Below are 10,749 nucleotides of genomic sequence, written 5' to 3' on the forward strand. Positions count from 1 at the left end.
CATGATTGTCATGTCCTAACTTCAGACTTCTGTGTGATAACAGCAGGACTGCCTTGCTCTGTGCAAGGACTGAGTTTTATGGTTTTCAGATCTCTGCACTCTTTTTTAAAGGAGCATGACAGACTCCACTGACAAAAGCAGAGAAATCCCAACCTTCAGGCAAAGCATGTGATTGTGGCGGCAGCTTGCATGTCCTCTCCCTTCAAGTCCCACCCATGAGAGGGCAATATCTGTTCTCTCTTTTTCCAGGTCCTTCCCGAGGGATATAATTTTGTCACATGGGCAGTGTCTACCAAACCAGCTCGAACAGACAGTGAGTTGTGTGACTGTGTACATGGGCACGGGATACTGAGGCTGTGGTACATAGTGACCCCAAAGGGGAGAGAGTTCCTGGAAACTGAGCTTCAGCTGAAACCCAGGAGTTTAAAAAAAGTAAGAAAGTAAATGTCAGCTTATACCACGGGGGTAAGTTATTGACAGTGGATTAGAGGAAAAAAATCATAGTAATTATCTACACATTCCTATCAATAACGTGTTCTTCATAATCTAATAATATTCCTATTGGCCTCTAAATGGGTTTTCAGTGCTCATATGTGTGTGTATAAAAAGAGAACATTAGAAAATAAAACAGTAAAGTATAAATGTCTGGTTCCTTAGTTTATTTTCCTGTGCCCTGACCTTGAATTTACAAATCTCAATGTGAACCCTGTCAACTAATCACTAGAATGATTTCTATGACTTTAGAGCTGTAAATGAAAGACACATGTAAAGCCATATTATTGCTCATTTTTATCTTTTTTCTCTACTTTGAAGTTATATTCTTGCTGTTAAGAAAGGCCCCTCTTCCATTCTTTCTGTTTCTTTTTTACCGCTGTACAATATATGGCAGGAACCCGTGGGATGCCCGTCCTCCTGTGGTTACCAATAGTTTTCCTGAGAACATTCAGAAGCGAGTGGGAGGCCATGGGACCCCAGTCCAGAAGTCTGTACTCAAGAGATATGGATTCAGATTCTAGCTCTAATCATTTATCCATTTTGTGATCCTGGGTAAATCTTTCTGCCTTTTTCTGTGACTTAAGGACAGTAATACTTGTCTCACAGCTATCTTGTGGAGTGACTGAGATGAAGGGTGGGAGAGGGGGTATACTGTAGCACAACACACAGATTTCAGAGTCCACTGTCATAACACTGGGGTCAGTAAAATCAAAGGTTACCTACCTATTCTGGGACTCCACGTTATGGATCCCTACATGAATTACTTCCTGATTTCCCTTACATGTTCTATCAAGTAGGACTTAGCTAATCCCTACCAAGCTCTTTGGAAGTAGCTATTAGTCTACTGTTTAAGAAGATAAAAATGCTCAGCCAGCTGGTTCTGCCTCTATTTCTAGTAGACAGTAGAATTAAGACTTGTTTCCTGATGGAAACTGGCACTCTATGATGTAGACTATGTTCTCCCAAACTCCATGATTCATCTCAGGGGCATCTAGGACAATCTAATGAGATTACCATTTGTTCTGGTGGTTAATGTCTATGACAGATTTATAGGAGTTTCAAGGTTCTAGGTACAATATAATGATCCTTTAAGTGCTTATTATGTTATGTTGCTTAAATTTACTCTTATGTAATTTTTGGTTAATTCTTTTCACCCAGGAAATCAAGGTACACCTTAAAGCTATCCTGATTTCACCAGCAAGGGAATGATTACATGAAGAGACAGACTAAATTGTCAAGAATTCAGCTGGTGGGGGGTTAAGAGGAGCAGATGTTGGGGGCCGACTTTTAGCAGAAAGCAGCTATCAGCTTTGCAGCCATCTTGAGCCATATACCCTGACATGAGACTTGGATTACAATAGCCTACAACAGCTGAGCACACTCTGATAATCTTGGTTTAGATACCTTGGGTGTGTGAGATTAAAGGTGTGTGAGATTAAAGGTGTGTAACTTAAGAATGTGACTTAGAAGTGTAGAGATCAGATTTAGAGACAAGACCTAAGGGCATGATTAAAGGTGTGACCAAAAGGCATGGCTTAGAAGTGAGACATATAAAAGGCAGAGGCAGACGGTTGAGAGTCAGACAGAGAGGAGAGAATCAGACACTTAGAGGAAAGACACTTCAGGGAGTACAACTAGGAACTAGGAACTAGGAACTCAAGACTTGGGACTTGGACTAGGAAGAGAGACTGAAGAATAAACAGGATTGAATCATGCTCTATCTGGTCTCCATTCTTCAAGTGCGTCCTCACTCTCTCTCTCTTGCTGAACCCCAACACGCGGACCAGAGCGGCAACTTGGGCCGGGATACAGTGGCCGCCCAAACTCGGGGCAGCCCGGGCCACAACATTTTGCTCAGGCCGCGACAAGCAGATATGTGTGGTCTATCCCAAAATGTCCACAAAGCTGTGTCTTTGATGGTCTAGGAAAGTGTACCCACAAGGCGTACTTCAACTACAGTAGAAAGAGATCTGTGACTCCACATTCAGAAGACAGTGTCTCACACAGTCTTCACACCATCTTCTCTAAGCCTCTGGTATACTTTATGTAGGCACTGTCCATGAGAGAATGCCATCTCCTTACATTTGCTCTTTATTTTTGTTCTTTAAGAATATGTGTGAGTAGAGGAGATGGCCCTGGCCTTTTGAAAGGACCTTCTTTCAATCCCGGCTGTAACTGGAGCACAGGGTTAGTGTGCACAGATACTATATCTCTCTAATTCTGGCTTTCTCATTTATAACTTAGGGGGTTACCATGATAAATCAATAGTATCTTGCTTGGAATAGATGTCTACTGAATGTTGATTCCTTCCATGTTGTCTTCTGTTGGGATGCATTACAGTTGGATAATCACTCAAGCACTATATTTTTGCAAGCTCTAAAACCATCAGTTCATCCTAATTTCTTGGACGATATCATTCCCATAAAGGTTTTCAGGACAGGAAGATAGTGATCTGCTGTACAGGTAGTCATAGCTAGTATTTGATGGCTCAAAGACCTGGGTCTTGATAAACCTATCTTAATATTCTGACCATTCAAGTAACTGACTACTTTAGCTGCTATGAGTTACATTTATCAATACAATTGTCAAGCTAATTTATTTAGATTGATATTCTCTGACCTGGTGTCTGGAGTCACAGTGATAGCCAAATCAGACATTTTTATTTTATTTTAAAATACAGAAGCAGGGAATGTAAAGAAATAATTTTGGTTGCTTTTATTGGATGCATCTTTTATTCATTTCCAAGGAAAAATTACATCCAGTCCCATAGAAAATTCTGTTGAGTAGGAAGATAGTTTCTTAAACAGAGAAAGCTAAGGAAACCTTGAGAAGTTGGGCTCCAGTGGTGATTTTTGCAAGAATTTACATCAAGGGCTTTTCAACTTTGAAAGTTTTGGGAGGAAGTTGTCTAATACATCCTGGCACATTGACTTGCTATTCAGGAAGGACTATAACAAGAATAATTTCCTTGTTGATGCCAAAAAATCAAAGAAATTAGATTATGAAAGAGATCCCACAGGAGCTGGAGCTTTGCCAAGGTCAGGAGGCATGCACAGCAGTTCTCATGCTGCCCAACCTGCAGAGATAAAAGTAGAATTTAAAACAGGAAAGAACAGGGTAGGAATTCTGTTTCATTGCTAAAGATGAAAGAAAAAAAAAAAAGAGGCATCCAGCCAGAGAAGCCATGAGTATGTGCCAACCAACCTTTCTCCAGCTAGGGACTGTTAGCATAAAAGACAAAATCACAAAGGAAATCTATACAACCTAATATTGTTATCTGGCCAATTTGCAAGCACAGGTGAAACTATCTAGGACCTAATCTGTGTCTCAGCACCAGATAAACTTGTGAACTAAATTAGAGTTAAGATAAAGCTGGAGACTTCCTGGAACATAGAAAACATCAGAAACCCAGTTAAAGCCAACGTAAGAGAAGCAGTGTGAAGATCTCAAGAGGGCAAAAGCTGTCCACCTCCTCGGACAACCGCACAGGGAAGCTGCTGATGCTTCCAAGAATACAGTAACAGGCCTCAGCAGTTTGCAACAGTCGTGGTGAGAAAAATATGATTAAATTTTTATTATTTATATTCTGAGCATAGAACAAAGGCCTAGTACAGTCCAGGCAAGTATTCTACCACTGATTTATATGTCCAACCCTCCAGACATACTTGAGAGTAAGAGAAATCCAAGAGTTTAGTTGGAGGATCCTGCTGAACCTCAATTTTTGCAACTTTTTAATAGTAAAAATTAAATTACATAAAACACTAACTTATATAAGTGATGTTTTAGAATATTAATAATACCCTTTTAACAGTAAAGAAAAAAACCTTCATTCTCCCAGTAGTTTTCGTTAATATTTGCTAAATTCTCAATGAAGTTGGGTAATAAGATATGCCATTCATGTGAGACACTTTTGAAGGAGATTAATCTAGTTAGAACTAGAATCATGCATTAGCTTTTCAGTATGAGAGTTTACTTAACCAGCTAGAAGTTCATAAAATATTTTTTAGTCATAAGTGTAACTGTGACTAAACACAAATTAGGTAAAGAAAGAAACAAGGAAGGAAGGAAAGAAGGAAGGAAGGAAGGAAGGAAGGAAGGAAGGAAGGAAGGAAAAAGTATGTAAGTCAAGGTGAATTAACTAGAAAACTTCCTGCCAGTAGAAGTGACTACTCATGAAATCAACAGTTGGCTGGGAGACACATTAGGGCTGTGAGACACTGCCAGAAACATCTGGATACCCTTTGAAATATTCAGTCAAATCTGACAACCAAACACATTTAGTACTTTCCATCAAAAAGTAGGATTGGCCCTTTCAGTATTTACCCAGTTGGGAAAATACCTCTGACATGCGTGAAATAGAACTTCATAGGACTAAGTATATTCTGGCAAAAAATATCAGAATTTAGAGACACGGCACTGACATAAAAATAAATAAACCCTATTTTCTATTGATGCAAGGATGCTAGGAGGTAAGTTTGATTTGCCTGTCTTAGAAAAGACATGTCAAACTTGGCCAAGAAGAGGTTTTGAAGCACAGACTGTAGGCAGCCATGTTGATTGAAACCAGTCTGTATGAGGTGATGTTGTGCTCATTGCTTCTGATTTCACAGAGACCTGAAAGAAGTCATAAAACCACTGTGATTAGTCACAGATAGCCTATCTTGGAGGGCCACAGGGAAGTGTGCGTTTGGTGTATACTGATCTCAGCAGGCTGTTGTACAGCTGGAACAGTTCTTGGAACTCAGTGGTATCTACAAGTGTGCTTCAGAAAACCAAGGAGCAAGCATACCAAAGTTCAATTAATTACAGGTTTTTAGTTGTGCAATGGACTGCTTTAGTAACTCAGGGCAGCAGCGGCCTATCTGACCCTTGACGTCCCAGGTCAGAAGATGGGGCTAGGCTTAACTAATCAGCCCTCCTTATCTTTCCTGGCCTTTGCTGGTGTCGGAAGATTCATTATGCCCCAAACACAATCAGAACAGTTATCTTTAAGTTCTAAACCCTAGGACCCCAGGCTGATATGTATTTGGGGATAAGATGTTTTTAGGAGCAGCTAAGTTGAATAAAATCACTAGGCTAGCATCTGTCTATTCCAAGTATAGGCTGATGTCCTTATAAGACATGGAAAGTTGGATGCAGATTTGAACAGAAGAAGATAATGTTGACACACAGGCAGGGCATTCTGTGAACTGGAAGGGAGAGTCTATAAGCCAAGGGAAGAGGACTGGAGTTAACCCTTCTCTCATAAACTGCAGAAAGAACCAGATGGATGTGATGGCACGGGCCGTTAATCTCAGCACTTGGAAGCAGGTCTCCACGAGTTCAAGGCCCTTTTGGTGCACATATCAAGCTTCAGACAAATCAAAAGTACATAAGGAGACCTTGTCTTAAAAAGAATAAAAGGAAAACAGGAAGGAAGGAAGCCTGGTCTTTCAAACAATAATACAATGAATTTTTTCATACAATGAAATTTTTATTCAACCTAGTCATGATACTACAGTATCTATCACAGCAACATTGGCATGTGAGTACCATTGCTCTGTTATGAATCTTCAGGCAGCTGGTATATGGGCAGCATGCTGGTTCTTAGGCTTCAGCTAGGATATGTGGTAGACTCAGGGTCTTGTGCTATGTGCTTGCCCTTCCAGATATGTTCATTCACACTCCTCTTTCTGTCGCGGCCCGTACTGCCTGGCTTTGTGGGCCAAAATGTTGCGGCCTGCTCTGCTCCACGCTTGGCAGCCACTGTGTCTTGGCCCAAGCTGCCGCTCCGGTCTGAGGGTCAGGGTATAGAGAGAGAGAGAGAGAGAGAGAGAGAGAGAGAGAGAGAGAGAGAGAGAGAGAGAGGATAAAGGGGAAGAGACTCGAAGAATGGAGACAAGACAGAGGTTCTGATCAAGTCTCGTTTATTGAAGGGAATTCTGAGGTATTTATATGCTTTTGCCACGTGCCTTGTAGGTGCGTGGATACCACGTGCCTTGCAGGTGTTGATATGATGTAATCCTTACAGGCATCTATAGCATGGACAGCATGTGCACCGTGCATCTTGCAGGCATGGATAGCACATGCGCCTTATAAGCATGTATGGCGTAGATAGCATGTGGACAGCACGTGAACTGCAATGCCTTTCAGGCATGGCTACCATGTGCGCCTTGCAGCTGGGGGCAGTAAACAGCAACACAAAATATGTGGGATATCAGAGTGTGCTTCAGCTGTTGTAGGCTTTTGAAAACCAAGTCTTTCCTCAGGGTATATGGTTCCAGATGGCTGTAAAGATAATCTAGCCACTTTCTGCTAAAAGTCGACTCCCAACATCTTTCTACATGCCTACCCCACCCCCAGCCACGCTCATCCACGTGACACCTGAAAGTATCTAAGAAAACAAGAGTAAGTACTGTAATGTCTCTTAAGACTCAGAACGGGGCCAGTGTCATACCTGTTGTACTTTGTTGATCAGAATAAACCAGTCAGATACAACAGGAAGTAGACTCTTATAGGGAGGAGGTATGGAATAGTGTGACTCCTTCCCTATTTGATATTTCCTTACTGTAAGTTTTTCCTAAAAGAGATATGTGGTATGGAATTGTGCTCCAGCACAAATTCTGAGCATATTTCAAGTAAAAAAAAATATGCAGAGTTATTATCCAGCAATTAGAAATAGAATGTTGAACATCATAGATTTCTTTTTGTGTATTGATTGTTCATTAAAAATGGTGTTTTGCAGGACTAGAGAGATGACTCAGCTGTTAAAAGGACTTGGTGTTCTTGTAGAGCACCTGGTTTCAGTTCCTACTACCCCACATGGTGGCTTATATCATCTGAAATTCCAGTAATTCCAACTCTGGCTCCAAGCACACTGCACACATGCAGTGAACTTACACACATGCAGAAAAAAATGTTTATATATATTAAATATATATTAAAATGGCACTTTCTTGGACACACTGGGCTTGAACCCACTTCCTGTGTAGTATTCATGACTCATCTAGAAGTATGACTGAGATGACGGGCTGAAGAGATGCTGATGGCAATAGCAATGAGCAGCCTAAGCCTTCCAGGATAAAGGAGGATGTGCAGAAACTCTCTCTAACGGAACTATCATTCCTTCTTTCATAACCTTATAGTCCCTGAGTAAAATGACCTGGAAGGCATTTATACTCATACCTACACTTTTATGGTGGTTTGAATAAGCTTGGCTAATGGAAAATGACACTATTAGGAGTCGTGGCCTTGTTGGAATAGGTATGCCCTTGATGTAGGAAGTGTGTCACTGTGAAGGCAGGCTTTGAGATCCTGTGTTCAGGCTCTGTCCTATGAAGAAGAGACCCCTGTCCTAGATGCCCTTGAAATGGTCTTCTCCTGGTTCATTTCAGACAAGATGTAGAACTTTCAGCTCCTTCTCTAGCACTATGTCGGCCTGGATGCTACCATGCTTTCCGCCTTGATGATAATGGACTGAACTTTCAAACCTGTAAGCTAACCCCAATTAAATGGCATCCTTTATAAGAGTTGCCTTGTTCATGGTGTCTCTTTAGAGCAATGGAAACCCTAAGTCAGGTCCCTTTAGTTCCAGGAGCACAGAACAGCATGGCTTTAACCTGACGAATTCAAGGAGGAACTCAGCATCCAGCATCGGCTAGAGCACTTCTGATCCGGGAGATGGATTCTGTAAGTTTTCCAAGCAGATCCACCTTATTAAGATAGGCAGGTTACAGAAAAGTGGTTCGTTGACTAACATGTACCACTGTGCAGATACTCGTCTACACTGTTTAGTAAATGATGGACAGCTGAAGCATTGTGCAGAGTACATTAGTGTGATTCTTGGGTTGCATCTTAGAGGCATCACAGTCACTCAAAGCTTGTGGCCATAAAAAACAGGCTAAATGGAGGGAGTGACTTTGTAACCCCTGGTGTGTTTTAGTCTTGGGTGCAGCTTACGTGTAAGGTGCTATAAATGTCAGCTGTGCTTTTTGTGTTGTGCTCTTATTGTCTGAGAATGTCTTTGAAGCTAAGTTTGATGCTTTTATGGCTAAGGAAGAGTTTGGTGATACTCATTTTACTGAGTTTGAGGATGTCATGTAACAGTAGCTCTTCCTTGGGTGACAAAAACTACTGAAGATGAAACCCACGGATTAGGATGGCAGGGAGACAACCAGGGAGGAGACTTTGAAGATTTAGATACTCAGGGAGATTCTGAGAATAAGCCATATGACAGAGATTTAAAGGTTATAAAGACAAACCAGATAGGACTTTCAGCACAAGGATCCAATACTAATCCTTGTTTCCTTAAGCCATAAGCATAGGAAAGGTGAATCAGGAGAATAAACACACGTGTAACCTGTGGTGGTCAGGTCAAGTGTTCTGTGAGAGTGTGCTCATCCAGCTGAAGGTGTCAACAGACTGGACTTAACTCAACGTCATATCTTCTGGGAGAGGTATCATTTAGGTATTTTAATGGCAACAGATCTTCTTACCTATATGATGATCTGCATCACCAGGAAAAATAACAACAGCTGCTTTGCTCAAGCCTGCTATAACTCTCACAGAAAGCTTCTGGAGAGCAGTTTTGCCTTGTGGGGGTTGATGAAAGAGAAGCCATAAGCATAGGAAAGGGGAATCAGGAGAATGAGTACATGTGTAACCTATGGTGGTCAGGTCAAGTGTGCTGTGAGGGCATGCTCATCTAGTTGAAGGTGTCAACAGACTGGCCTTAACTCAATGTCAAGTGCAAATAAAAGAAATCACAGGTGACCAAGACCTGGATACTGCCTTAGGATTACCATATGTACACACGAATTGTTCTCTTCTGATTGCGGTTGTAATGTGGTCAGCTGCTTCGAGTTTTGCTGCAGTAGTCGATGGTAAGCAGGAGCTGTGGCATATAATGAATCCTTTTCCCCTCAATTTTGTTTCACAGTATTTTATCACAGCAACAGGAGAAGAAGCCAACACAGATAGCTATGTGTCTGTGGTTGGCGTGTGAAAAACTTTGATTGAAAATGTGTGAAGAGATTCAAGATCTGATGAATTTTACAGTGATGAGCTTTAATCTGGAGCAGAGGACAGACTTCTAGACTCTTCAGACTCTATGGCCATGATGTCAGAGATGGGAAAGGGCATAACGTGAATAAAGAATGAAAACATGATTTACTTTTTGCACACATCTACCCATTTATTTTCCAGACCAGTTTTCTAGTCCAAAGTCTATAGAGGAGGAAAGTCAGCCTTTAAACACACCTGACATTAAGAAGATACTACATTCCAGTTAATGTGTCTGGCTCAATTAACACCAAAGGATATGATGAGTTTGCTACCCACTCAGCTCTCTGAGCCCTCTCAGAAAACAAGGTACAAGCCCATTTTTCACTATAAAGCCCACACTTCCTTGGTAACTGAGAAATCTTGATTTCATTTTCTATTCTACTCTCACTTTGGAGTTTTAAAGAGATTGTAATACAATAAAACAGCTCGATTTCAGTCTTTTTTTTCAGATAAGGATATTATTTTGGTAGTATTAAATAAAGATATATACCAAGGGTCTTACCAGTTGCAGAATTCCTGGAATAAAGCCATAAACAAAATGGGGCTTCATCTTGAACTGTGAATTCATAGAACCTTAGTGCAGATCACATATCCGATTTAAAAAAATTCCACATAAAACATCAGTGAAATTATAAAACATTCTTTTAAATGTACCATAAGACATGCAATGAAAAATTACTTGCTCAACAAGCATATACTGGAGGTCTCATCAGCAGCTGCTTAATGGACTATGTCCTGGGAATGACAACTTGAAAAGCTAGACTTCACTTATTGTAGGATAGCGACAAAAAATAATAATTGGTTAATTATTATTAACTAATAATGGCAATAGTGTTGTTTTAAAAACAAAGAGCTATGATCATTAGTTTTCATGGAAACTACATGTATTTCGATGAAAGAAGCATATGAAGCTGAAATAAAAGTTTTTAAAGGCAGAGATCTGACAGGGCTACGTAAAGGAGATACTAAGCTGAGAACTAAAGATGAAACAAATTATCACGGCAAGGAGAGGTAGACAGAAAGTGCAAAGCCCTAAGGATTAAAAGACCTTATATACTGGGGTAGGAGTCAGACCATGCAAGATCCCCTGAGAAGACAAAGGTCTGAATTTGTTCTAGTGAATGGGAAACCTATAACTGATTTTTAGTAAAGGGTGGCATGTTCTATTATAGAATACATGTAAAATAGACTGAGAAGATAAGAAATAAGGGC

General features: G+C 40.7%; 1 long non-coding RNA gene across 1 annotated transcript in view; it reads left to right on the plus strand.

Moving 5' to 3' along the window:
* The window catches only part of LOC143439824 (uncharacterized), a 40,093-nt gene extending 30,452 nt beyond the window's left edge, over nt 1-9,641 (plus strand). Inside the window, exons 3-5 of the long non-coding RNA XR_013107859.1 lie at nt 250-7,966; nt 8,063-8,163; nt 9,413-9,641. This is a non-coding gene — a long non-coding RNA (uncharacterized LOC143439824). The remainder of the gene's footprint in view (nt 1-249; nt 7,967-8,062; nt 8,164-9,412) is intronic.
* Nucleotides 9,642-10,749: the final 1,108 nt, after the last annotated feature.

The sequence above is a fragment of the Arvicanthis niloticus genome, chromosome 27 (genome assembly GCF_011762505.2).
Source record: "Arvicanthis niloticus isolate mArvNil1 chromosome 27, mArvNil1.pat.X, whole genome shotgun sequence".
NCBI classification, from domain to species: Eukaryota; Metazoa; Chordata; class Mammalia; order Rodentia; family Muridae; genus Arvicanthis; species Arvicanthis niloticus.